Source organism: Piliocolobus tephrosceles, chromosome 10 (assembly GCF_002776525.5).
Source record: "Piliocolobus tephrosceles isolate RC106 chromosome 10, ASM277652v3, whole genome shotgun sequence".
Classification (NCBI taxonomy): Eukaryota; Metazoa; Chordata; class Mammalia; order Primates; family Cercopithecidae; genus Piliocolobus; species Piliocolobus tephrosceles.
In genome coordinates this window covers 107277685-107305584 of record NC_045443.1, presented here as the reverse complement: position 1 = coordinate 107305584, position 27900 = coordinate 107277685, and the positions used below count along the sequence as shown (strand labels likewise).

General features: G+C 56.1%; 1 protein-coding gene across 1 annotated transcript in view; it reads right to left on the bottom strand.

Annotated features, from left to right (window-relative positions):
• The window catches only part of FAM222A (family with sequence similarity 222 member A), a 55283-nt gene extending 34214 nt beyond the window's left edge, over nt 1–21069 (bottom strand). Inside the window, exon 1 of the mRNA XM_023200521.3 lies at nt 20016–21069. The gene's annotated coding sequence lies outside the window, so the exon portion shown is untranslated. The remainder of the gene's footprint in view (nt 1–20015) is intronic.
• Between the last annotated feature and the right edge of the window lie 6831 nt (nt 21070–27900).

Genomic DNA, 27900 nt, shown 5'->3' with positions numbered 1-27900 from the left:
GGGGCTGGTTGGTTGGTGGAGCAGGCAAGAAAGTCCCATGGAAGAGGTTGGCCTGCGCCAGACGGGGTTGAGGATTCAGGTCACAAGAAGACCGGGTCCGTGTGCAAGAATGGCCCAAGAGTGTTTAAAAGATGAGAGTGGCCCAGGTCAGGGGAGGAGAGTGGACAAAAGTGACAGGCAGGGGCTGGCCTTAGCTTTTAGCCCAATGCTAAGATCAGCAGATGCTTCTGGGGGTCAGGCTGGGGCAGAAATGAACGGAGCCTTCGAGGCAGGGGTTAGGAAACAGGACAGGACACTCGGCCCAAATGACAGCACCATCACTCCACATCCCAGAGTTCATGAGCTCTCCCAATATTTGTTTTATTTAAATCTCCAAGAGTCAAACGCCACTCACCACCTATATGTGGTCTAGTCTCCAGCTTTCCACCTCTTCTGTGAGTGAGGGTAGAGGGGCGTCATGTCTCTAACTCCTCCTACGGTCAGGGAGCTCCCTCCATGTCATCTGGCCACAGGCACTCTGATTTAGAAAGTGCTGGAGCCAGACCGCCTGGGTTCAACCCCCTCCCCCTGTCATAGCCTAGCGGCTGATGGTTAACTCTGGGGAATTTTCTTTTTCTTCTTTGTGCTTCTCTGTATTTCTAATTTTTCCACAATGAACAAGCATCACTTCTTTTTTTCTTTTCTTTTTTTAAAAAGAACTTTTCAAAAGGGATTTCAACCTCTGACCACCTGGAGACAGGAGACCGGCGCTCACTGTAAATGCACTGACATGACAGGGAACAGCTGCTGGGGAGGTGGAGACCGGTCGGGGGAGAGACAGGAAGCCCCAGCGGCTTGGAAATCCAGGAGCCACAGGAAGCAGTGAGCTTTCTGCAGAGCCAGATCCGGTGAAGCCAATGCACCAGCAGGTCCCGGCAGTGACTCTTCTACAACAGATTCCTGCCCGTCCCTGTGCCCTATTGCCCCCCTGCCACCAATCTCCACCCCATGGGAGCCAGACCAAGCCTTTCTGTGTGTAGCACACATCTCTCCTGCTTAGAGCTCACTGCCGTGGCATTTTGTTTCTTTTTTAGAGACGGGGTCTTGCCCTGTCCCCCAGGCTGGGGTACGGTGGCATGATCATGGCTCACTGCAGCTCACTCCTGGGCTCAAGTGATCCTCCTGCCTCAGCCTCTCAAGCAGCTGGGACTACAGTCTTGCACCACCCCACCCAGCTCATTATTATTTTTTGTAGACATGGGATCTCGCTATGTTGCCCAAACTGGTCTCGAATTCCTGGCCTTAAGCAAGCTTCTTACCCCAGCCTCCCTAAGTGCTGGAATTATAGGTATGAGCCATTCCGCCAGTCTTCCGTGGCATTTCTAATAATATCCTTGAAGGAACTGTGTGAATCCCTTTCCCAATATCTATCTGCACTGTCCCTGTCCCGTGCTGATCCTGCTCAGACACACTGGCTTTCTTTCTGGTCCTCTCACAGGCCAACACTGGCCCCACCCCAGGGCCTTTGCACTTACGGTTTTGCCTCTACCTAAATACCCTACGCCACTGCTGTCTGATAGAAATATGTAATAACGGGAGCCTCATATGTACTTGTAAATTTTCTAGCAGTAACAGAGGAAATTAAATTTAATAATATATTTTATTTCACCCAATAGATCCAAAATAGTATCACTTCAGTGTGTAATCAACATTAAAATTAATTCCTGAGATATTTTATGTTCTTGTTTTTATTCTAAGTCTTTGAAACCTGGGATGGATTTTACGCCAATAGGACATCTCAGTTCAGTTCAGACTTGCCTCACTGCAAACGCTCAATGCCACCTGTGGACAGTGCAACACCACACTGTCCCCAGTGCACACCCCTCCCCCACTCTCCATGCCAGCTCCATTTCCCATTCACACCTCAGCTCAAACATCACCTCCTCTGAGAGACCCTCCTTGACCACCTGGTCAAGCTGGCAACCTTCTGCCCCAGCCACTGTCCCGTCACCACAGCAGTTCCTTCACTGTCATGACTGCTCCGAAATTATCTTGATGAGTGGTGTCTGTCTCTTCCACCAGAGTGCAGGTTCTACTGTGTCTGCACGATGGGGCACACAGCAGGCACTCTGTGGCAGGTGGTCAGGGACAGAGGTGGGGATGACAGGCCTGGCCTGAGGCCCTTATCCATCTACCTTATTCCAAATTCTACTCTAGGTGATGAGATGTAGCAGTGGAATGTGTGTGTATGTGTGTATATACATGTGTGTGGGGAACGTGTCCTGCATGCATATACACACACACACACACACACACACAGCTCCCCCCACCCACCTCCCCTCCTTGTGAAAAGTGGGCCCAGAGGATGGGTCTCCTTTCAAAATCAGCCCGGTGCAGAAAAACGGCTGTGACAGCACAAAGCCGAGATGGAATCAGCAATGGACCCGATTGCCTGGTGACGGTTACAAATGATCTGATGTGGAAAAGACAGGATCAGATGTGCGCAGAACAACGGCTGCTCCGCGCCCCCACATGCCAGACAATGGGCTGCTGGGCAGGCGGGCGGGCAGGTGACGCCCAGTAGCCCAGGATAGGCTTAGCACAGAGCGGCCCTTCCTGGGGCCAGACACTCCCCGAATGCCAAGCAGCTGGGCAGAATGTTCCCACATGGGACCAAGTGTTAGTTCTGGGCAGTTAGATGTCGGCTGAATTTTATTTTCTTTGTCAGACTTATTTCCAAATACTAAAAGATGAACATGATTTTTGTAATGAGGGGGAAAGAAGCTCCTCCCACCCGGCCCTCAGCCTCTGTACTCAGAGCCTCAGAAGCGTAGGTGTGAGGGGGTTGTACACAGCTTCACGATGACCACTGGACGTGGCCCTTGCCCTACCCCCAGGGGTTGGTGGGGGGCTCTAGACCTGCACTCTCAACCACCGAGTAACAAACGTCCTCGTACTGTGATGTGACCACAGCCCTGCGTGGGAAGGCTGTGTCCAGACTGTGTGGCTTGCCCAGGGTGTACAGCAGTGAGAAGGCCGGGCCTCAGGCCTCACAGACCCCCCTCTGGTCTCTCTCTGCTCCAAGGCCAGTAGATGCTCAATAAATCCCACCTGAACAGACAGAGAGCTGGGCTGGGACCTTTATTTCCCACACTCCCTGCAGGGTCCAGGTTCACATTCCAGGGTCTCGCCTCCCTCTTTTCCCTGCAGTTTGCCACCTCAACCCAACAAACCCCTCCACACACCCAGAACACCCAGGCCTCAGAGACCAGAGGGGCAGGGCTAGCAGCGAGGGGGCAAGAGCCTCCTCTGGGCCCAGCGTCACCCACCAGGCAACACAAGCCCCACCCCCAGCCTGTGTGTCATGGAGGCTCCAGGGCTCCATGGATAAGGGAGAGGCCTCTCCTGCAGGAGGTCTGGGCAGGGGGTGGCTTCACTGAGCAGCAACTGTGTGCCAGGTGCCACGCCTCAGCTCACATGCAGCTGGAAGCCCTTCTCTTGAGTGTGAATACATCCACACCTCCCATTCTCCAGCAGGAGCACAGGCTCCGAGAGGAACAGGATTTGCACCTAGTGGGGTCAGGATGCGAACTAGGTCTGCTGGACTCTAAAGCCCTTGGCATGGCTGTGCTGTGGGAGGGCTAGATTCCGAGTGGGCACCCAGTGTCCCACAGGACCAGCTGCTCCTGGGATAGGCACTGGGTCACCTCCCCAGCATGCCAAAAGGGTGATCGTGCAGCCAGTTAAGCTACCCCTCCCGCCACCACCACAGCATCCTAGTAGCCCTCATTCTCCAGACCCACAAGGCACTGCCCCTCTGGCTCCTGACAGTGTCTAGGAAGGGGGAAACAGCACCTCAGCTAAGGCAAAAACCCAGAACTCAGTTTGAACCCTGGCTCTGCTCTTCACTAGCAGGGCGGTCTTGAGTAAGCCACCAAGTCCCTTGGGGACTCAGTCTCTCCATATGAATCATGGAAGTATAAACCACACTTTCCTCACCAGCCGTCGTGAGGATGAAGCGATGACGAACACGTGCAGTGTAGCACTCGTGAACTGCCCGCCCAGCTCTCACCCCAGGAGATGAGTGACGGGCTCAGAGGGGTGAAGCGATTTGCCCGCGGTCACACAGCAGCAGGGGAGGAGGCCAGGGATCCTTGAACCCCAGGACCTAAACCCCAATTCCTTCCAGCAGTTTATCCTTTAATACCAGGGACAAGGCCCCAAATGTGCCTTGAGAGTGAGAGGAGATGCTCCAACGAGTGCAGTCACCAAACCCTGCCTGAGCACCTGTGGTGTGCCAGGCTGCAGGAGCCCAGAGAAAAACCAAACACGGCCAAGATGATCAGACACAGGCCCACGCAACCCCAATCCCGGGTCAGAAGAGCTTCAGGGGGCCCAGAGAAGAGGTCCTTCCAAAGACAGGCTGCTTCCCAGAAAAAGGAGAATCTGAGTTCCTTGTCTGTGTGTCCCGAGGGCAAGTGCGGTGCCTGGCATGGAGCCCAATGGCACCAACAGGGGTTCAGTGAGTCTGATGAGGTGGGCCTTGTGGCACTAAATGAATGGTGTGGGCTGGAGGAACCCTCCCACCCCTGGGCAGGTGCCAGAGGTATTACCTTGCAGGCACCACTCACCTGCAGAATCTTCCTCACCTCCTTGGTTATCCCATTTTAGTTGGGGGGGGGGGAAACTGAGGCACAGAGAAGCAAAGCTACATGCCCAAAGCCATCTGGTAAGAAACTGGTGGAGCAGGGATTTGAATCCACATTCACCTGGCTCCATAGTAATCATCATCACACCAACAGGCCCTCACCCTGAGGAGAGCCAGCCAGTAGGGTAAGAGTGGGCTGTTTGGGTGGCGTGGGCCAGGGAAGAGTGGACGCAGGCTGGAGGGGTTGGGGGGGCCTCAAAGGCAGACTGAGGCCTTGGCACACCACCCACAGGCAAGAAGGAGCCACAGAGAAGGTGCAGTGGTCATGTAGGGACTTTGGAAGTGGCCTGTCTGGGTTCAATCCCCAGCTGGCTCCCCTACGTGCTAGCTGTGCAGTCTCAGGCAGGGCAACTAACCTCTCTGTGTTTCAGCTGTCCCATCTGTAGAAAGGGGCTCACAATATACCTACCTCACAGATCGGTGCAGTGGAATTTTGGCACACAATGAATTGAAAGCTGGTAGAGGGAGTCAGTGCCCAGTCAGGTTTGGGGACAAGCTGGCCGCTAGGCCTGCTCCCGCATTTTGGTCCAGGTGGGTGTCAGGCCTAGGGAGCGGAGGTTGCATCGGCGTCTCCCAGCCTTGCTGGGGCATGTGCCAGCATGTGCATGCGTGCGCGCGTCTGTGTGTGTTGCTGCAGCGGCTTCTATGCAAACATGTTAATTTGTTTTCATTTTGTGTTTTTTTTCCCTCGCAGGATAATTGGGTGAGTTTGAAGTCTTGGCGAGGCTGCTGATTATAGCTATTTGGGTGGTGCCCTCGTGGGGCTCGTGCCCTGCCTCCTGCCTCTGGGAGCGAAGGCGGTGGCTGGGGGTGTCTTGAGGGACTCGGGGAGATGCCACTGGGTTCCAGGGGCTCTTGCTGGCTGGGGATGGGGAAGGCAAGCCATCCTGAGACCCCCCAGCATGCCCCTCACCCAGACAATACAGGGTCATTAAAGGGCGCAAATCTGCCCACACCTTTTCTCTTTGCCCTGTTCGCTGCAGTAAAACACTTGTGATGTGTTTGCCAATGTCCAAAAGAAAAATAAAAACTAGAAGTCTACCTAAAATTCTTATTGTCTGTGTTCTTTTGGGGGAAAATCCCAAACCTGGCAGTGCTGGAACCCCTGGCTGATGTGTCCTGAGGGTGGCTGCAGTGGCTCTGCTCCTCACGTTACCTGTGTGGTCCCCAGGTACCTGAGTTTTCCACCCTGGAGAAGGCGTGGGGCTTTGGAGCTGGAATGGCCAAGGTGCCCTGGGCAGCCATGCAACCTGTCAGTACCTGGCTGTCTGCGCCTCTTTTTTCACCTGTAACCCCACTGCCTTGTCCTGGGAGGACTGAAAGGAGATGGCAGAGTTTTCAGGAGCGTAGTAGAGGTTCGGTTAGTCTTAGAGACGAGAAGCGAACTCCCTGCTCTGTGGGCATCCCACACTTGACTCCATCCTTGGACGTGTAGCCCTGTCACTGACCTGTTTATGTCTGTCTCTCCTGCTAGGTGGGAACCAGGTCTCTGAGGGCTGGACTGGATCTTTGGTTCCGACTTCACTGAATGCCTACCATGTGCCACACTGTGCACGAAGAGGTGGGAGAGAGGTGAAAAGGGCTTGGGTGGGGCTCTGGAGGTGAGCAGGTACCAGACCCTTAGCCCTGCAGAGAAGGCACACATGTGGGTACGTGAACGTGTGTGTGCTGGGGCAAGGGACGGTGAGGGTACACCTGGCAGATGCCCTAGCCTGAGCAAAGGCACAGAGGAAGGCACCGCTTGGCAGGTGCAAGCTCATCCCAGGTGGCTGGAATATGCTGCAGGAGGCCAAGTGGCCTTCATCCTGTGTGGCTCTGCTCTCCCACAGGGCTGGGTTCATATAAAAGGGACTCCGTGTCTACAGTGGACTGCTACCGACTAGGCTAAGTGGGGATTAGGAAGAGACTAAGGGCTGGGCCTTACCAGAAGCCACAATCCCCGTGTTGTCTCTTTGGGACCCTGGGATCCCTGATGAGTCACCTTAGCTCTGATCCTCACATTGTTTACATGTAAAGTGGGCTGTGGCAGGGACCCAGTGGGACAGTCCCTGGTGCATGCTTATGCTCCTGAGAGGGACTTCAACACCCACCACCCACCCACTGCTGTAGCTCACATTCTCCCCATCCCAGGAGGCAGCAGGAATGCTGGGAAATCCCAGCCTACGCGTGTGCGGGCCGAGTGTGCTCAGGTACCAAGCTTAGCACTTTACCCAGGTCCTGGCACTACCTCCCCAAGTTCCCCTGGGGCGGGTTCTCTTTCATTTCCATTTCCCAGTTAAGGAGATCGAGGCTCGGAGCAGGGTGAACAGGTATGGTAGCCCTCAACAGGGCCCTGGGCTTGTTCATGAACGCCCTGCAGCCACCAGCCCAGAGTCTGGCCACGACTGAGGGACGGGACGGACATTCAGTGTCCACCCAGGGAACAGACACACCTGAAGACTTCCTGCTGGTTTCCGCCCAGGACTTTGGTGGTGGGGTAGACCTGGAGGCCCTGTCCCCAGCACCTATCTCTGCTCTTCCCCCAGCCCACCCTGGGGAATGAGCACCCTGAGTTGCAAACCTGGACCCCCGGGGCATGACACAAAGGGCAACTCCACAGACAGAGAGAGCTTTGGAGTCGGCCACATCCCCACCCCATGACCACGTGCCAGCGTGGCGAGTCACCTGTCCTCCCTCAACCTCAGTGTCTTCCTCTGAAACATGAGACTACTGCCCCTAGGGTGAAGGGTGGGTGGAGTGCCAGGCTCAGGGCTGGCACACAGCAGGCCCACAGCAATCCATGTTAATGGCTGCCTGTGGCTCCTCTAGCAGCCAAGGACCCCCAGGAAACAAGAGGAAGACACAAAATAGTGAGAGAAGGAGGCAGAGCTGATGATGACAGGCTCCCTGGCCAGTCCCCTGGAGGTGTCGGCCAAACCTCTGTGGAGGGCTCAGGCCTCCACAGTCACACGGGGTGGCAGCTGGCAGCACCCCCTCCCCCTCCGAGAGGCACACAAAGGGGCCTCTATTCCCACTCTGAGCATTTGTCCCTGGCCGGCCAGGCTGCACCGCCCTCTCCCCACTCTGCTGGCCACCCGGCCCGGCTCAAGCTCACACAAAGGCCGGTGTGTCCCAGCCTGGCCTCAGAAGACCCTGACCATAGAGTTGGAGAGTTCAAAAGGGCCCTGAGGAGGGCGTGTAAGGTGTGGCAGGGCTGCGTACAGTCTCTCCAGGGAGGGGGCTAAGAAGGCACAAGAGGCTTGGGATCGAGGAAACTGGGCAGGAGCCGTCTCCAGCATCCCCACCTCCCAGCCCAGTCACCTTGGGTTAGCTTGGACCTCCACTTCCTCATCTGTACAATGGAGACCATAATGACAGCACACCCAACTTTCTGGTCTGTCAGAGGTCTCGTGAGACAACGTGGGGCCTGGTGCGCAACCACACCCAGCACCTCAGAGCCAGGTGCAAGGCAAGAGTAGATGGGGGGGGGGGGGGGGGGGGGGGAGTCCCCTGCGGCCTGGCCAGGCATGTTCTCAGCATCTCCCTCCTCAGTCCTGCCCTGGAAGCCAAGAGGACCCAGGCCCTGAGGGAAGGGGGAACGGCACCTGCTTCTAGACCACTCCATTCTCACCCTCCACCCAGCAAGGTCTACGTCTGTTGATTCTGACCATCAGGCCAAGCCTGAGCCCCTTGCTGTCCCTGACCCATCTCCAGGCAGTGGGCAGACATCAGCCACTGTTTACCAAACACCTACTGTGTGCTGGGACCTGTAGACATTACATCTTTTCTCAGCCCCGCGGCTGCCCGGGGTGGGTGCGGGAGGATGATACAACAGTTACAGGCTCCACAGTCAGTGATCCAGGGCCAAATTCTGGTTCCACCACTTCCTGCTGTGGGACTCTGGCCTCACACTCTCCTAAGAGGGGCAGCTTAACCTCACAGGGTCTGCGTAGCAACCAAATGGGAAAACAAAACCAAACCATGATGCCCCCAGACCCCAGCAGGCTTGAAATCCTGACCGCTGGGCTGTCACCCTCAACTCACAGATGAGGAAAACTGAGGCCCCGTGCTTGGCAAGCAGGAGGTGGACCATAAACCTGATGAATCATTCTAGGAGAAGGAATAGGGATTTGAAATCAAGTCTGGTGGACTCTGAACCCCTTTTCTACTTGAAGGTTTTGCCAACTTTTTTTTTTTTTTTTAAGCAATTTTTTCTTGTTCCCCAGCTCAGCTTGTGGGTCACGTGGCCTGCAGAGGACGGGGCAGGAGGCCCAGGCCAGCAGCCTGACCCATCTCCCTGGCTGACCCCCAGGAACCCTCACCCTGCCACACAAAGTCCCCCTTTCTCCCTCCCACCAGCTCAGGGCGGCCAAGTGAACAGCAGAATACCAAGTAATTAAGCCGGCGCGCACCATCCGGGCGCCCGGGAACACTGTGGAGTTTCCCTTTTATGTTTATAGCAATTGTATGAAAATGTGCAACATGGAGCAGCACCAGCTGACAAATGAGACGAAACAGACAGGATTCCGGGCCGGCTTTTTTCCGGGCCTGATTGGCATTAATTGTGAGCGTTTACAAAGCACAACTCGGCGCCTGACATTTGCTTCAAGCAAACGTTTCCTTCTAATAGTTTTAATGATTACAATGGGAGCTGGTGATCACTACAGGCGGGGAATGGGCTGCCTGGTGCCTGGCCTGGTCTCACCTAGGTCCCAGGAAAGGGGGATGTTTCCTGGGTCCCACTTTCCCCTGCTACCTGCTGCAAGAGGGCTGTGCAAGGTGCCCAGCCTTGGGCACTGGAACCCCCGCTCCGGGCCTGGCTGCCGGCACACACAGTTGGTAAGGCACACGGGGAACCCACAGGGTGCAGACCCAGGGGAGGGAGAGGGAGAGAAGGAAAGAGCAAGCAGGACTTGGCTGGCCTGGCTCTAAGGCTGGAGTACCTCGGTTTCCTCATCTGTAAAATGGGGGTAGGAAGTACCCCACAAATGCTGGCTGCTATTTTCTTGCTGTGTAACCTCGGCTAAGCTCTGGGCCAGACTCTCCTCACCCGAGGGGCAGGGACTTGGCCAGCTGGAGTTGCTCAGCCCAGGGTTCCAGTCCCAGCTCTGGCCTCTTTTCAGCTGCCTTGGGAGAGTCCCTCAATCTCTCCGAGCCTCAGTTTCCCCCACCTGTAGAATGGAGTTCATCATTCCCATAGATCACAGGGTGGTTTCCGGATGCCAACGAGAAAGGGAATACAAATCCTGAATTCCTGGCAAGCCAAGTGTCTGTGTCTCGTTGCCTCTCTGGAAAGTCCTCCAAATACCTCCCTCATGCATTCCTTCACTCACTCGTTCATTCATTCATTCAACATTGGGTGTCCCGATTAGAAACTTGGGAAGACATTAGTGTGCAAAGCAAAGGATCCCTACCCCCACCTCATAAGGGAAGAGAGATAACAAGCAGAGAAGCACTTTACATCCAGCACCCCCATTTTACAGAGGGAGAAACTGAGGCACAGAGAGGGAGGACCGACAGTCTAAAGTGATCCAGCTGGGATGGGGTGGCATAGGAATCGAACCCTGGCAGGTTGCTTCAGGTGAGTCCTCTCAGAAGCTCACACAGGCCCCGGGGGAAGCCTCATCTGAGGGCCCGAGGAGGCGGGCTGCTGGCGCCCAATGTCCTTTCCATCTTGGGTGGCATTCATCTGCAGAGCCAGGCTGGGCACCAGGGCAAGAGGCACCTCTGGGAAGAAGGGAGTCTGTGAGGCCTGGTCAGCCCCATCCTCCTGGAGTTGCGTTTCTTGGGTAGAAAGGGGACAGGAGGTGCCTCGTCCTTGGGGTCCCATGACGTGGCTCTTTCACATGTTTCCACGAACACTGTGCAGTGCCCATTGCACACCAAGCCCTGTCTCACAGGCCATGCATACAGCATCAGCCAGGTAGCTGGAAAAGGCCAGGACCTGGTACCTGAACCGTGGCACGGCACGTGCCAAGGCCCAGAGCTGCGAGAGATCTCAGTGGGTTCAGGAGCTGCCAGCAGTTTGCTGAGGCTGTCCCAGCCTCTCTGCAGTCAGATCTCAACTTCTGGGTGGGTCCCCTGGGATCCTCTCATCTCTGCCCTATCTGGCCTTGCCAGGACCACCCTGCAGGAAGTCCCTGGGGATGGGTCGCAGCTCTGTGCTTGGTTCCAGCCAGAAAAACCTTGGCAATTGTTTCTTTTGGAGTTAGTTTGTGGGGTGGGGAGAAAAAAAAAGGGGGATTTTTTTTTTCTCTTTTGCATATGGTGGCACAGATGGGCCCATGATCCATAAAAACTGTTTGCAATTAAACTCCCACTTTGCATGGCTGGATTTGTCAGTTGTCTGAACCGGGAGTGGGGAGCTCCACACTGACAGGAAGACAGGACGCGGGATAGGGCGGGGCAAGAATTCAGCAGGAGGGGCGGAGGCCCAGGACCCTGCTCTGGGCTTGGGGCCCGGGCTGATGGGGCGTCACGGCAGCCCTGCCAGCTCCCTCTCCGGGCATCCCCCAGCCTTCGCCAGGAGTGGGAGCACAGCCAGGCAGCTGGGGTGGGGCTTGGCAGGGCTTCCCTGCCCAGTAGGGACTTGGCCAGTGCTGGGTGCCCTGACTGCAAGGGTAATGATGGTGGAGAAAAAGGAGCTAATCACCAGTATGCCCCCGCCAGGGACTGGGCCTGGGACCCAGGACAGGAGAGGGTGGCTGGGTGGGGCAAGCCGTAATGGGGGTTTGGTGGGCAAAGTGCAATGGCAGGTTCAAGACTGAAGTGCCAGAACCTCTGGCCTAGTTGGCAGAAAGAATCTACAGTGGTGCCAAGAAGTGCTGCCAAGGGCCAAAACTGGCTCCTTCCTCATCCCCAGGGAAACTGACCTGGCCTTCTTATGTCCCTTTGAAAGCAGGTAGGGAAATCAAGGCAGGTACTAAGAATATCTCAAGGGCCTGTGCTTCTCCTGCCCAACCAATGGGCTGTATGCATTTGGGAACATTTTCAGAGGGCTTCCAGAATGGAGGCTAGGGGACTGCACTCCTCCCACCCGCCCCGGGCTCAAAATGCCAGCTTGCCACCCCTGCTGCTACCCTGGGATGCTTGCATGTTTGGGTTAACAAATGCATCATTTGGCATTGGGAAATCCTGAGATTGCTAATAATTGTTCCCTGATGAAAAGAAATAAGGCCCTGATACCCCCTTCCCCCGCTCCCTCCAAGCTGGGAAAGAAAAGTCATAAAAATAGCTTGTTATCTCACCTATTGAGGCTCCGACTGGATGTTACTGCTAATTGGGTATAACATCCTTGTCTTGTTCTCTCAGAAGCTAAATCAAGAAAGCGCCACTGCTGTGAACTAATTATATCTCCGGCCTGCAGCCTGCAGCTTGTCTCTCCCTTTATTGAGTTAAAAAATGGTCACGAACCTTCATCTTTCATCCCCCCAAGCGCTGGGCCCACACTGCCCGCCAGGCATGGCTCGAAAGGTGCAGACAGCCCAGCAGGAAGGTCTAGGAGGGGTCCTGGGGACAGGCAGCAGGGTAGGGGAGGGGTGAAAGGGAAACCCTGTCCCAGGTACCTGCCTGGCCCCCTCTTCTGCCCCTCACTGCCAGGCCTGGTGTTCAACTCTGCCTGGAGAGGGGGACTCTGGTCTCTCCCCAGCTTGCAGCTAGGCCCCTGGAGAGGTCAGGAGCATTTCAGTCCGTGGAGTATTCATTCATTTATTCATTCAATCAATACTTCTTGGATGCCTACCTACTGTGCACTAGGCACTGTTCTAGGCCAACGCTTCTAGTAGACTGAAGGTAACCCCCCTCAAGCAACCTCACCCGGGGTTCACAGAGCTGTTGAATAAGTACTCTTACATGGGACCTCACTGTTACTCTGCTCAAACAGCTGCCAGAGCTCCCTACTATGGGAAGGCAAAGTCCAAAGATCAAGGCCAGCGCTGGCTCCTTCCACAGTCCTCTCTCTCCACATTCTGGCCACATCTGGCTACACACTGCTCGCTTAGTAAACACTCTCTTCTGTCTGCCTCTGAGCTGCCTCTCACGCTGTTCCCTCCACCCTGAAGTTCACCGTTTCTGGCTCTGCCTGTCAGAAGCCCACCAGCCTTTAAAGCCTCCAAATAAATGACATCTTTTCTGGGAGGGCTTCCCTGTCTGCCTGCCACCCACAGTCCTGTCCCAGGCTGTGAACTTTTGAGACCTGGGTCTGAATGCCAGCTGGACTACCCAACAAGTGTATGACCCTACTCTGCTTAGCTGAGCCAAGCCTCAGTTCCCTCATCTCTAAAATGGGTTAAGAATTTTCCCTGGAGATGCGGGGAGGCTTGCTGCAGGTGTTCTGCAGAATGATGAATGCGAGAGTGCCCAGGAAGGACTTAGCTCTCAGGAGGAACTCAATATATGCTGTTATCATCCAGACTGTCAGCGCTCAGAACCTGCACGGATGAACACAAGCGGGAGTTAGAAGAGGGTAACAGACCCTCCCACCTAAAAGGCTCTTGGGGCTTAAGAACAACCTGAATACACAGAGATACCCCAGAATCCCTCGCTGTCCCCCCGGTCCTCTGAGCCACATGGAGATGGACCAGAGGCACCCTGAGCTCATTGAGGCCAGGCAGGCAACTGGTTTCAGCTCACAGGCCCTGCTGATTGATTGGCGCTGCCTGCCCAGAGCCCTGGAAGGAACCCAAGGTCAGGGGAAGAACTCAGCAGGGGAAGAGGGCAGCAATTGATTGGCAATGTCTGCCAAGGGCACAGCGGTGTAAGGCAAGCCAGGCCTGCCACAGATTTGCCATCCTTGACATTTATGAAGGACGCGGCTGAGTCTGGGTTGGGAGGGGTGGGGGAAGGTGACCTGCTGAAGGTTATGAAGCTCATAAAGGAGACAGCTGGCCCAGAACAGGGTCCCCTCGGCCCCTGCCCAAGGATTCTACCATGCCCAATACCCTTACAGGCAGTGAAGAGGCAAAAGCTTGTGTGGATAATGAAGGGGGTTCTGTGGGCCTGCCATGTGGCCCAGGGCTGCTGCTTTACATCGTCAAGGCTAAGTTTCTTCATTCACATGACAGGGATAAAAACACCTTTCAGAGAGAGATATGAGGATTAAATGAGAGAACAAAATGCCAAAGCAGGAAGCTCAGTCTGGCACACAGCAGATACCAGTGTCCTGTGATTCTCATAATAGGCGAAAGTGTTCAATTACAAGTGCCACCTCCTCCAGGGAGCCCTCCCTGGCTACTCCAGCCAGAAGTAATTGTTTCCACCTCTGATTTCCTTTAAGAGACTGGAGGTGGCCCAGGGCAGGGCCCACATCTGGCTTGTTCACTGCTGTGCCCCCTGCCCCTGGCACAGTGCCCACACACTGTGAATTCCTCCATTGTGGCGATTAACCCGCATGCACTTGTTGGGTGGCTGAGCTCGTGTGCTCGAGGCCTCTCCCTCGGTACACGCCACCTTTCAGGGCAACTGGGGCTTGTTCATCTTCATGTCCCCAGCACCTGGCAGGGAGCCTGGCCTGGAGCAGTGAAGCTCTCTGAATGAACGGATGGATAAAGAGCAAAAATAGCAGTTCCTGTTTACTGCCCATTGGCTATCAGTTACTGCCAAGTCTCACAGCTGCCCTCTAAGGTGGTCCCTTGGCCCATCACAGATGAAGAGACGGAGATCTGCAGATGTCGAGGGGCAGGGCCAAGCTCTGCATTCAGGCCTGGGGGCTTCATGCCGGGAGGCCCTGCCACCTCTGCCTCCCCCAGTGCCAAGCTCAGGCCTGGACTCTGTGAGGCAGCTGCCCATGCCCTGGCAGCGAATCCTGGAGCAGACAGCTGGTGGCTGGACCTCCCTCCTCCTCCAAGGGAGGCCCCCCTCCCCACAGACTCTGGGTCATTAAGTTCTGCGTCATTAAGTCCCCATCCCCGGGAGCCTGTTCACAGCCAGTCTCAGCCTCACCCCCTGACCTCCCAGGCCTTTGTCCCCTGTGCCCTATGCACAATAGCAGGGGCTCCCAGGGCCCCAAACAGCTGCTGTGGCTGGGACGCTGGCTTGCTGTGGGGCCAGGACTGGCCCTGGCCTGTACTCAAGCCCAGCCCACCCAGCTCTGAGGGGCTCAGCTCAGCTAAACCCCGGCAGCACTCTGCACATGCAAGCTCACCCCACCCACAAGCCCATGAGAAAGCTGTTGTGACTCTCCTGAACAAAAGAGGAAACTGAGGCCCAGAGGGGTAAAATGATTTCTCTGAGGACACAGCCAGTGGGAGTGCAGGAGCTCTCTCTCACTGGGTTTCAGCCCAGGTGTGCAACTCCCAAGCTCTCTGCTGGCCTCTAAGGCACCGGGATCTTACCTGGCCCCTGCCTCTCAGATGCCTTCACTGGCCTCCTCTTTCTCTGGGCCTCATGGCACCCTTAGCTCAGCACCCAATGCCCCTGCACACCCTCCTAGTTTATCTCCCTTTCACCTCCACCATCTCGTAAGCTCCCCCTGCCACTCCTGCTCATGCTCCCGGGTCTCCAAACTCCATCTGCCGGAGACACCCCCATTTACTGAATGCTAGGCAGAGCCACTCAGTCCTCAGGGCACAGAGCACAGCCCCCTTTGTCAGGAAGCCCTCCAGGACCAGCTGCAGGTTTTCCCTCCTCCAGCCCTGCTCTGGCCCCGTCTAGAATTCAAGTTAACTGCAGACTCATCTTACTCCCTCTAGAGGCTGTGGGCCGTCTGATTCCTTATCACTTAGCCCCTGGGACGGAGGCGACAGAGTGTCCTCGCTCAGTCTTTCCCTAATGCCTGGCTTTACCGAATGGAACCACGAGGGGCTGGGAAGAGGAGGGAAGCTGGAACCCTGCCTCTGCCTTCCCATCTCTGGCTGCCAAGGAATCTCATACTTCTGCCACTCCCTGGCTGTGTGACCTCTGGCAGCAAAGTGTAATACCTTCTCTGGGCCCCTGCTTCTCTGCAAAATGGGGATGGTATCAGCACGTGTATTTCTTAGGATTAGGATGTAGACTCTAGAAGGTACTAGACTGGTGACCTGTATCCAGGCATGATTACATGATTCCTGACTGTGGCCACTGGAGTGGCCAGGGCATGAGTTTGGGGTCAGAGAGACCCAGATGGCGGTTGCATATTGGCTGTGTGGTCTGGGCAGGTCGCCCCTTCCCCAGGGCCTCCGTTTCCCTAACTCTGAAGTGGCACTAACTCTGCCCACAGGAATGCAAGCCCCCCATCACAGAGACCCCATCTTTTGTTTGACGCATGCAGTAGGTACTCAGATATTTCTCAACTAAGCAATCAGGGGTCCAGGTGGAAGGAATCCATCCCTCTTCCCAGCCTCCACTCTCTCCAGAATCCCCCTCCCCACATCCAGCCCGTGCAGACTAAAATAGTCATTAGGCAGATTTCAAAAGATGTCAGTAGCTTATAATTATAGTCGACATCCTTCTGAGATAAAAGTGATTACCTTGGATGCAAATCACTTAGCAACCAATCAGGGCGGCGGGCGGCGCCCGCGGAGGTGACCGGCCGGCACCGCAGCCCTCCTCCCGCGGCCCGCAACGCACAGGCAGAGAAAGCGCACAATAGCTCTTGACACGCAAATGGGTTAACACAATAAAGGCGGCTCCGGCCGCTGCTGGGGGAGAGCAGCAATTCCCGGCCCGCAGGAGGTAATAAAGCGGCCCTTTTGTGAGCGCCTCCTCGTTCTCACCCCCGCCCCCAGCCCAGAGGAATCGCCGCCTGATTGAATTACGGTTCATGAATATGAGCTGCTTCCCTGGCTTCCTCCGGTTTGTGAGGGATGGGAAGGCAGAGGGGGCCGGAGGGAGGTTGGGGAGGGACCCCCGGCCAAGTCCCAGCCCCCGCAGAAGCTCAGAAAGGAGCCACGAGTGCTCACCGGGTGGATGGGTGGGGGCTTCAGTGGACAGAGAAGCCCCTGGCAGAGGCAGCTGGTAGGGTTCCGGCCTCTCCCTGCAAATGGGGTCTTCAACCCTTGGCTCCAAGGGACTGAGTCATTCAGGGCTCCCTTCTGAGGAGGAGGTTAACAGTAGCCATGACAACTTGCGTTTATTGAGTGCTTACTGTATACTGAGTGCTGTGCTAGGCCCTCCCTGAATCCTCACCAGACCCTGTGCAGTGAGTGCTATGGTTGCTCCTTCTGACAGATGAGTAAACTGAGGCTCAGAGAGGCAAAGGTACTCACCCGAGGTCACACAGCCTGCAAGCCGTGGGCTGAGAGTACGATCCAGGCCCAACCCACGCCAGAGCCTGGCACCTAATCAGGAGCCACTGCCCATCACCAGGGCACCTCAAGTTTCTCATCAAGGGGGTTCAGCAGCCCAGCCCAGTTCTGGTTTAGTCCAGAGCAGCCCTAAGGCTCAGAAGGGACAAGGGATGGACGGCTTACAGGAATTAGACAAGTGAGAAGGATTAGTGGGGGTGGGGGTAGGGCCAACCTTGAGAGAGGAGACTGCTCCCAGAACTGAGGTGACCTCTTCCACGCTTACAGGAAGGGATGTCCAGGGTTACTGTCCTTGTCAAGGGAGATCACTGGATCCTCTGCCCTGCTTAAACCTTCCCCATCCACCTGAGGCTCCTCTTTCCCCATCAGGCACGAGGGCCCACACACATCACTGGCTGCTCTGGGGCCACTCCCGCCACCCAGAACAGTCTTCTCACTCCTGTCTGGCACATTCCTATTTGTCCTCTTCGTGACTCATATGGCACCTCGCCTCTAGGGCTTCCTAACCCTCAGGCTGGGTCAGGAACCTCATCTACTAAAATCTGCCCTTGCCCCGTCTACATCCCAAGAAGGTCCCTGGGGTGGCCAGCGGCAGCCTCACCACCTCCCTCCAAGCAAGCCCAGAAGGGCAGATGACAAGGAGTGAGTTTCAAGCCACACCTTCCTTCCCCTAGTGCTGGAGAAAGGAGTCCTGGAGGTGAGGGAAGCAGACAGACCACAAGGCCGGGCGGAAGTTGTTACTCTGCTCAATGCTGACCTGTAGGTCATAGGAAAAGAGGATTCAAATCTGCCTTTCAGTGTGGACAAAGCATCTTGGTGGGGCCAGACTCCCCCTCCATGGCTGATAGCCTCTGATGCCTGCAGGGACCCCTGTCCAATAAGTAGGGGTGTCCCCCAGCCCCATGGGAGGAGGTGGTAAGACCCAAAGACTCTGGAGCCAGGAGGGCAATTCAGGGCCGAACCTCTGCAGCTGCCTGGCTGATCACCTGTAGCCCATCACTTCCTCTGTTTAAGCCTCAGTTTATTTATCTATAAAATGGGCCACAGCATATGAGCCGCTCCAAGGAGTAACTGAGATCGTGTAAAACGCCTGGCATACAGGGAGATGCTGAGAAAGCTGGCACTCCCTCCTGCTCATCGTCTGGCACGCTGATTGCCAAGCCTAGGGAGATGAGGGAAGGGAACAGAAGGAATTGCCCAATTCTGACAGCCTTTCCCTCTGCCTTGGCTGTGGAAGTGTAAATACTCGGCGGAGGGCCTCCAACTGCCTGTGTTTGTGAATCTCTGGCGCGCACTCCGAGTTTGTTTCTAAACTGGGAAGCTTCGAGAGGCAGCGCAAACAGCCCTTCTGCCCACCTCTCCCAGCTCTCCCCCAATCTGCTGTTGCTCCTCTGTCCTTGGAAGCTTGTGTGTTTAACGACACCATTTCAGCTGGAAATACCATCTCCCTGCCAAGCCCCCAAAAGCAGCTCCACCGATATTTATTGACCTGTTAATCTAGCTAGAGAGCCTGGTAGAAGAGCAGGGAAAATGCTCGCTGCGGAGACTGGGGCCTGGCTTCTCCTAATGACCCGAACACACACTTTCTCTGCTCTTACCCCGCCCCACGCTGCTGAAGCAATGACACAGTTTTCGAACCTTTTCCTAGAAATGTGATCACAGCAGTTTCACCAGCATCCGACACTGGCAGTAATTGCTGGAAGGGACCTAGACGAATCCCAGAACCAGCAGCAGGATGCTGGCTGGGAGTTCTCTGGGCCTTTGCAGGGAACAGGGCCAGTACTGGGGTGTGTGTCGGTTGGGGGGTGCCCTGGCAGAGACACAGTTTATTCAGACCTTGGTACTGATGGGCCTCACTTGCCCGCCATTCACTTAAGCAGCCTCACAATATGCTTGTTGAAATCCTCTCAAATACCAGAAGGAGCAGGGGGCAGTCAGGAGTTCCAGGTTGGCCAAGGCCCCTCACCTTGGGATAGAACAGCATGAGGAGCCCCTGGACTAGAGGGTGCAGCAGGCAGCAGCTCCTCTGCACCTTCCCTGGCTCGGGGAGGGGCACCCACATTTTCCCAGGCAGAAGTAGCCTGTTGGAGGGCCGGAGACCCACACCTCTCTGGGGACCCTGGGAACTTCAGCCTGCCGGCTGGGTACACGGTGGGGTTCAGAGAGGTCTCTTCTACAGCATCTCTTTTCAAAACAGAAAGTTGCTCTGTCTGGGAGGCCTGAGCCCCCAGGCACTGCCAGGCTACATGGGCAAAGCTCTGAACACCTGTCCTTGGGGGGAGGAGCATCAACAGGGACAGCTGGCACTGCCTCCCTCCCCACCTCATGGGGCGCTAAGGATTTAGGTCAGAGGACTGCAATGATGGGGGTGGGGGGAGTCTGCCTTCACCCCTCCATTACGCAAAGGCATCCCCTGGTTACCACGACCCTGGCCCCTCTGGCCTTGGGTCAAGGCAAGTGGTGTTGCCACGGCAACCCCGGTGACATCAGAAACTGAGCCTTGACGTCACGTCACGTCGTGCCCCTACTGGGGAACCTACCGTCCCTGCGAGTTATTTGTGGGAACGTGATTTGAACGAGGGCTCTGCTAAGGTCTAGCCCCACGGGGCACAAGCCTCAAACGTGGCCACCTGCGTTTCTGGAACCCCCAAACCCCCCCCCCCCCTCGGCTACCCCCCCCGAACGCGGCCACCTGCGCTGCGGGCCCCCCCCCCCCCCCCCCCCCGAGGTGATTTCCCTTGAAGATCTCAGACGCTGCTCGGGAGACCCTCAACGTTTTCCCATCCGGGGTGCCCCCCACCCCCCAGCCCTTCCAAGACACTGGAGTTCCCGGGGAATTTTCGGATGACAGAGCCGCTATCTTTGTTAGCTTTACGGGTGGGGTGACCTTTCCTCTCTGGCAACCAACCCGCCCAGGGCCCCGCGGAATCCGAACGGGCCCCCAGCCTCCACTCCCGTCGGCTGGCTGGTCTGAACAAGTTGTGTTCGGAGGGAGAAACGGGGAAGGCAAGGGTTATCGCTGCTTCAGGACCCCCAACAGCCTAGGACCCCTTCTGTCCAATCCCGGCTGCCCGGACCCCAGAGGGTGCCCCCAGCTCCAGCGCAGAACCCCGCCCCGCACAACTCACCGGATCAGCCAGGCCGTCGAAGGGCACCAGGTCTCAGCTACCACGACGCTCCGCTCGGCGGGTCGCAGCCATGCAGGAGTGGCAGAGGCTGCCTGAGGAAGCCCGCCTTGGGGGCCGATGCCTCTCTCCGGGTGGGAAGGGGCTCTGTCGGTGAGGGCTATCCGGGCGCCAGCCCCGGCCGTCCGAAGTCGGGTGGGGGAGGGGGGGGCTCCGCTCAGCGGGGGTCACGCCCGCCCCGGACAGGGGCCGCGCGGGCGCTCAGGCGACGCATCCTCGCCGGGGCCCGTAATCGCCGCGTCCGGCGGGCGGCGCTGCGCCTCCCCTCGGGGCCCCGCTCAAGGCTGCAGCTCGGCCCGCGCCGCTCCCAGGGCGCCCTCTCCGCCCGCGCTGGCAGCCCGGCGGCCGCGGCCCCTTTCGCCAGCCCCAGCTGCAGCCTCTCTTTGTTGCTTCCTCTCGCTCGCCCGCCCGCCCGCGGCTTGCAGCCCCGTTCGCCCCGAGGTGGGGGGAATGTCTCCTCCAGGGGTTGCACGCACCCGCAGCGGCCCCGGCTCCTCGCCGGACATACACCGGGCCCCGCAGGTTGCAAAGAGCAGCGGCGAGAATGCACCGGCCCCTCCTCCTCCTGCACTGAGCCCCGGGTGTTGGGGGAGGGGAAGCCGGCGAGCAGCGGCGGCGGCAGCGGGCGACGCAAGCTCGGATGCAGCCTCGGGGGCCTCGGTGCTGAGAAACAGCCGATCCCAGTGGCGCAGGGCGGACACGGGGACGGCCCGGGGGACTGTGCACCGGGTGTGCGAGCTCGCGAGCCGCAGCAGGGGCCGCGCGCGCTGGGCTCTCACGCGCCCATGGCCCCGGGCGGCGCGCGGGAGCTCCCGGGGCCGCAGCCTCGCGCCGCCTGGCGCGCGCCGGCGCCTCGCCTCGTCTCAGACCCGGGTGCCGCGCGCCGCGTCCCACAGGCGGCGGGCCCGGTTGTCTGCCTTCCCCGGCCGGCGCGCGCAGCCTCTCCGCGGAGCCGCCGGCCCAGCAGTCCTGCCCGCTGCTCCGCTCCGGCCCGACTGACAGGCGCGAGCGCCGGCTGCAGCCCCCGCGTCCCGTCCCCCGCCCGCCCCCCGCGGCCCAGCCCAATCAGCGGCGGCTGAGAGGCGGTTACCAGGGTGACGCGGCGCCGCGTCCTGCGGGGGGCGGAGCCGGGGGCCGCCACGCGCGCTTTTCGCGGCAAAATTCAAAGACCGGTAGGGCGGCTCTCCAACCTCCTCCCCCAAGCAGGGACGCGGCGGAATCTGCCTCGCGAGGACTGCAACTCCCGGCACGCTGCGCGCCGGCGCCGGGTGTAGGGGCTCCGACTGGGGGCGCAGGGCATGCTGGTTTTTGTAGTCTCTTTGTCGAGGAACTAGGGGTGGCAAAACCAGTGTCATTTATTGATCACGTATTTGGGACAAGGCACTGTATAAGTGCATTATCGGCATTATTTCATTTAATCTTGGCAACAATCAACGCTATGAGGAATTTGTTAAAAATAACAAGAACTGTAGTTAATACTTATGTAGCAAAGTACCTAACCCTCATAACACCGTGTGAGTGGGTATTATTACCACCCCCATTTTACAGATGAGAAAACTGATATGGTAGGTACTATTATTATACTTCCAACTTATGGAGGAAACTGAGGTTAGGAGATGTGAAGTGACACGGTCCTGGATGTTTTTGTCCTAAGGCTTATTTTTGGCAGCGATGTGTTTTTGGCATCACAGTTGTGATCTGTGGAGCGCTAACTATATAACCCAGCACGTCGCTGAGCAATTTGCAAGCTACACCTTCTCAGCTACACAGCGCTGAGCAATTTGCAAGACGTACCACAGGAGACAGGCACTAGCCTACTCCCCCACTTAATATATAAGGAAACTGAGGTAGAGTTTCACATCAACCTGGGGTTCACATATGAATCTATCAAACTATACTGTGCTTTGCCTTTCACTTTTAAAGAAGTTTCCTGGGTTCTCACAGCCCATGGGGCGGCCCGTCTAGCAGTCTCATTTACAGATGGAGAAATTGAGTCCTGGGTGGGGCAGTTCCCTCAGTGGCCATGTGTCCATCACACAACAATGTAGGAAGCTAGCTTTCTGGGATAATAACAAAGATCCCCACAGAAATGCAGAGCAGCAGCCAGATCCCCCACCCCTCAGGCTATGCCTGTGTGATACCTGGAGTCCCACAGAAACTGGGTGGGATTCCAGCCCTGCCCTTGCTGGTTGTTGGTCTTGGCCATTTACCTTCACGGGTATGCGCGTCAGTTTCTTGTCTGTGAAATGGGGGGCATCATAATTCCTACCTTACAGGTAGTTTTGAGGGCAAAATGAATTCTTGCGTGTAAAGGACTCAAAACTCAAAACACACATTAAGTGCTCAATAAATGCCCGCTGTACTCACCCTTTGGAGACCCTGGGGTGTGTATCCAGCGGACGGGCTGATTATAGACGGGCCCTACCCTACTTCCAGGAGCCAACCCACCCCGCCAGGAGAGGCGCCGGCGGCAGACCTCCAGGGCCGGCCCAACTAGGCCACCCGCCGCCTTATCTAGGGCAGGAGCTCGCCCTGTTTCAGGCCTCTGAGCGGCTGCTCCGCACGCCGTTCCCAGCAGCTCCGCTCTATTTCTCCGCGGCCGCCCCCATCTCCTCCCCTTCCCTCCCCAGGTTGAAGGTGGGGGTGGGGATTTACCTGGAAATGTGATACGCCGCCAGCTGCTTCCTGCTCGGGCCAGCAGCCAGGGCTGCGGGGACGTCAGGGAGGGCAGCCGGGGCGACTGGATGGGTGGACCCAGGGTGTGGACAGGTGGGGAGACCAGACTTCAGCTGAGGACAGGGCGAGGGACAGTAACAACCAAACCCTGGGACGTGAGAGAGATCGCGAAGAGGAGAAGGCAGCAGGTCACACCACAGCTTGTCCAAATTTGGTATTTTTTTCATTGTAGGTCACCATGACTTCACACCTACTGTGTATCAGGCTTGTGCTCATTGCTATTTATGTCATATAACTCCTTTTACCCTGGCAGAAACCCTATACGGTATATACAATCACTATGCACATCCTAAAGCAGAGGAAGGCCACGTGACTTATCCAAGGTCACACAAATGACAGAACCAAAGTCCAACGCCCTGACCTTGATTTATTGCACCTTGTGGCAGCCACTGTTTGACCGTGAGGGGAGCTTCTTCTCTTCTCTGGACCTCAGTTTCCCCTGCCATGAAATGGAGGGTAGGACCCAAACCCCAGCCGTATCAATCAGACTCTCCTCGGTGGGACAGCAGTTTCCAAAGTTCCTGTGTGATTCCTGGTACAGCCAGGGCTGACAACCCCAGGTAGAGAAGATCTCAAAAGACCCCTCCCTCTCTGAAGCTCTATGAGTCCGTGATGTGTTCATGGTGGAATTTCCAACAGCAGCAAGCTCCAAGGCAGCTGTCCAGCTGGAGAGGTCAGAGACTTCCAGGTGCCTGTCACTCCCCTCCAGGCAGGTGAATGCCCGGTAAGATGCTCTGCCCCACTCCCCACACTCCCAGTGCCCCCCTCCCCCATATGCCCATCTCCCTGAGGTCAGACCCTCGTGCCTTTGCTCTTGGTCAACTCCAATAACTGCGTTATGTGATTGGAGACAGTGTCAAGATGGATTTGCCACGGTCCATAAAACCACCAGGCAGGCCAGCCCCGGAACACTGGCTCTGGCCAGGGGTCCAAGAGGCCCTGAGGGGACAGGGGGCAGAGGGCATCTCATCCCTCACTGTTCTTGTTTGCCTCCGGCACACCAACCTTGCTGAAATACCTGCATATCCTTGCACGTGCCTCTGTCACCTCCAGGTCATTGCTTATGCTGTCCCTTCTACCTAGAATGCCCTCCCTCCAGGTAGCTAACTCTTGCTCCTCCTTCAGAGTTCAGCCAGAGTGCTGCCTCCTCCAGGAAACCTTCCCTGACTACCCTGTTCCAGGCTGGAGCACTTCCCCCTTCACAGATGTGTCCAGTGTGTGTTATAATGGCCCACTTCTTTGTCAGGCTTCCCACTGGCCTGGGGGCTTTTCCAGGGCAAAGGCTGCATTCAGACTGTTTTATTCCTAGCACAGGCCTGACAGAGAGTCAACACTCAATGAAGGTCTGTTGACTTAGTCTCTGAATCACTGAATGAATGTGGCCCAAGTTTTTGTTTCGTTTTGTTTTCATGTACAGGGATAGAATGAAGAGGAGAAGGGAGTGGAGTCAGGCTGACTGGGCTACTAACCCTATGACTCAGCCTCTCTGTGCCTCAGTTTCCCCCATCTTTGAAGTGGGATTAATTGCCATTTCAATTAATCAAGGCATCACTCAAGGGGCCCAGAGCCTGGAACTTTTGTTCCCATCCTCCCATGTATGTAAGGTTAGTTTTGCTCTTCTCTGTTTTGTTTTGTTTTGTTTGTTTGTTTGTTTAGAGACAAAGTCTCACTCTGTCACCAGGCTGGAGTGCAGTGGCACCATCATAGTTCACTGCAACCTTGAACTCCTGGGCTCAAGCGATCCTCCCACCTTAGCTTCCTGAGTATCTAGGACTACAAGGTGCACGCCCCCATGCCCAATTAATTTTTAAATTTGTTGAAGAGATGGGCTCTTGCTATTTTGCCCAGAATGGTCTCAAACTCCTGGGCTCAAGTGATTCTCCCACCTCAGCCTCCAAAAGTGCTGGGATTATAGACATGAGCAACCCGGCCCGTCCTTGCCTTGCCTTTCTCTGGTCTCACGCACTGAAGCCTGAGCGTTCCCCCTTTAAGTCTGCTGATTCCCTCTTTCATTCAACATTTTCTAAGTACCTGCCCTGTGCTTGACACTGGGAATTCAGCAGTGACTCAGACCAAGACATAGGCCCGTAGGCCTCTTGGAGCTCAGGTTTCATGGGGCCCAGAGAAGGCAACTAACAGGCGTCATCCAGGGTACCAGTAGAGGGGACAACCCGGAGCAGGCACCTGACTCAGCGGAGGGCCAGTGATGGTAAAAAGGCAAGTCAGCTACCCTGGGAAAAATGGGTAGGAGGTAGCCAAGGGCAGAGGTGAGGGAAAGCGGCCCCGGCAGAGGGAACAACCAATGCAAAGGCCTAGTGTTCCAAGTGAGGGAGCTGTGAACACCCCAAGAGCAGAGGTGGGTGAGAGGTGAGCAGGCAGAGATGGGGCATTTATCCGGGCAGAGGGGGCAGGCCTGCTCCAGCCTCCCACCCCACCCCCAGTTGCCTCACCTGCCCTCATTGCTGTGATCTAGGCCAGAGCCCGGAGGGAGCCGAGCCCCCATTGGTGCATGCCACGTAGGTTTTTCAGAGATAATTTAATCAGAGCTATTAATAAGCAGAAAAGAAAGAGCTCTTTATGCTCCTCCTGGAGAAAAGGGGAAAGAAGAAACACGTGTAACCTTGTTATTCACCCAGCCCCGCCCCCCAGTACCTGTGTCTCTCTCTGGGGCAGGCCTAGTGGGGCAAGGAGGAGGGGGCGAGCCATGTGTAGGGCTGAGGAGGTCCAGGTGGCCTCAGGAACCGAATGCTGCCAAGCTCCCTGACTACACCCCACCCTCAGTCCCTTCTGGCCACTTTAGTCTCCTCTTAGTTACTTGAAGGTGCCAAACTATTTCCCACTTCAAGGCCTTGACCCAAGCCGTTCCTTCTGCCTGGAACATTCTTCCTTTTGCTCTCTGGTTTGTTCTCATACTTCCAGCCTCAGCTTAAATGTCACCTCCTCGGGTAAGCCCTCCCTGACTACCTGATCTGAAGTTATTTTCCCCAGAACACCTCCCTTTTGTTTTGCTTTCCCTCTCCCCAGTTCTTACTGCTGTTGGCAGCTCTCTGAGCACTTGCAGGATGATGTTTATTTTCTTATTTTTTATTTTATTTTTGAGGCAGACTCTGTCGCACAGGCTGAAGTGCAGTGGTATGATCTTGGCTCACTGAAACCTCTGCCTCCCAGGTTCAAGCGATTCTCCTGCCTCAGCCTCCAGAGGAGCTGCAATTATAGGCGTGAGCCACCATACCTGGCTAATTTTTGTATTTTCTTATTTTTCCAGGAGAGACAGGGTTTCACCACGTTAGACAGGCTGGTCTTGAACTCCTGACCTCAAGTGATCCGCCAGCCTCGGCCTCCCTAAGTGCTGGGATTACAGGCATGAGCCACCACTCCCGGCCTGGTTGATGTTTTTTTTTTTTCTGTTTCCCTATCTAGACTTAGCTCTGGGAGGGGAGAGACTGTCTTTTCTTCACCACTGTGTCCCCAGCACCTTGCATAGTCACTGGCACATAGTAGGATCTAGGTCATTATTTGTGGACGGAGTTGGAGAAGGTTCAGAGGGATTGGTTGCAGGGGAATTGAGATAGGAACCAGGAGGTGGTAGGGGTCCCTTCCACCTGGGAGGCCCCCTCAGAGGATCAAGAACCATTAAATGTCCCCCTTGTTTCACCAATGGGGACCAGGAGGCCCAGAGAGGGGAGGGCACTTGCCCAAAGTCATGCAAGTTTGGGCCAGAGGTGGGATTTGAACCCAGAGCCATTTCAGGGCATCTGGTTCCATATGAGTCTCATCTCAAACACTTGCTCTGTGTTGAGGAGGGGTCTGAGGCCTCGCCCAGGCTCCAAAGGGAAAGATTGCGGTGCTGCCGTGGATTAATGATGTCTGCCATGAGTCTGGGGCTGGATGTTGGGCTACTCCTGATAGCATGGGGGCTATTTCCGCGTTTGTGCTTTTAAGTTTGAAAGAGCACTGAGCTGGGAGTTAAGAGACTTGGTTCCTTCAGTCAGCACCGCCATCTTATCACGTGACCCCTCAGATAAGAGAGCCAACTTCCCTGGGCCTCGGTGTCCTTATCTAAAAGATTACCCCAGCCCTGCCTAAATCAAGGACTGTAATGATGGACGGGTGCGGTGGCTCATGTCTGTAAACCCAGCACTTTGGGAGGCCGAGGCACGCGGATCACTTGAGGCCAGGAGTTCTAGACCAGCCCGACCAACATGGCAAAACCCCATCTCTGCTAAAACTACAAAAATTAGCCGGGCGTGTAATGAGAAAATGGATATAACATTTCCTCGAGCCTAATGTGTTCTACAAATATAATCAATGATTATTATTGTAAAATATATTGACAACAGTAATCTATGAAGGCCCCATTGTGGACCAGGCATTACCCCAGGTGCTTTGCATACATCATCTGTTAACTTTGCAACACGCCCATGAAGAGGAACTGATGGCTTGTGTTACAGATGCAGATTCTGAGGCTGGGGTCACTGGCCTTGCTGAAGGTCACGCAGAGCTCCTGAGTGGGTGGAGCCAATATCTGAACCCTGGTCGGTTTGTTCACCATAGAGGGTTTCTGACTTAGCTGTGGTCCTTACCAGACGGGAAATAGTGATTGGAGGCAAGGTTGGCTCCTGCCATCCCCCTCCAAGGCTCTCTCTGTCCTCTGGCTAGCCGGGCTTGGTTCTCCCAGGCTCTGAGTGGCAGGGAGATTTCCAGGGGATTAAATCCAGCCAGCCCCGCCTCCCCTCCAACCTGGAAAGGCCGGTAGGCTCTCCCAGGTCCTCCTAAGCCCTCCTGGCAGATTTCCTTTTGTACAAAAAGTTATTGACTTATCAAGGTTAAAATACATTCAGCGCAGGCCAATAAAACAGGGATACCGCCGCATCCCGGCTGCCATGTGCAGCCTGGTTTTCATGGCAACAGGCCCTCTTCTGCACATTAAACGGTTCAGTTGTGCAAAGTTCAGGCGTTACATAAACAGGGAGTTAACAACAGCAGTAGAAATCAATGTCTGGCCAGGCATGGCCCGGGGAGATAGCATTGATTGGACCCTTCGTCATCAATAGGCTGGGCCCCAGCTTCTTGCCCAGCTGCACTGGGCTCC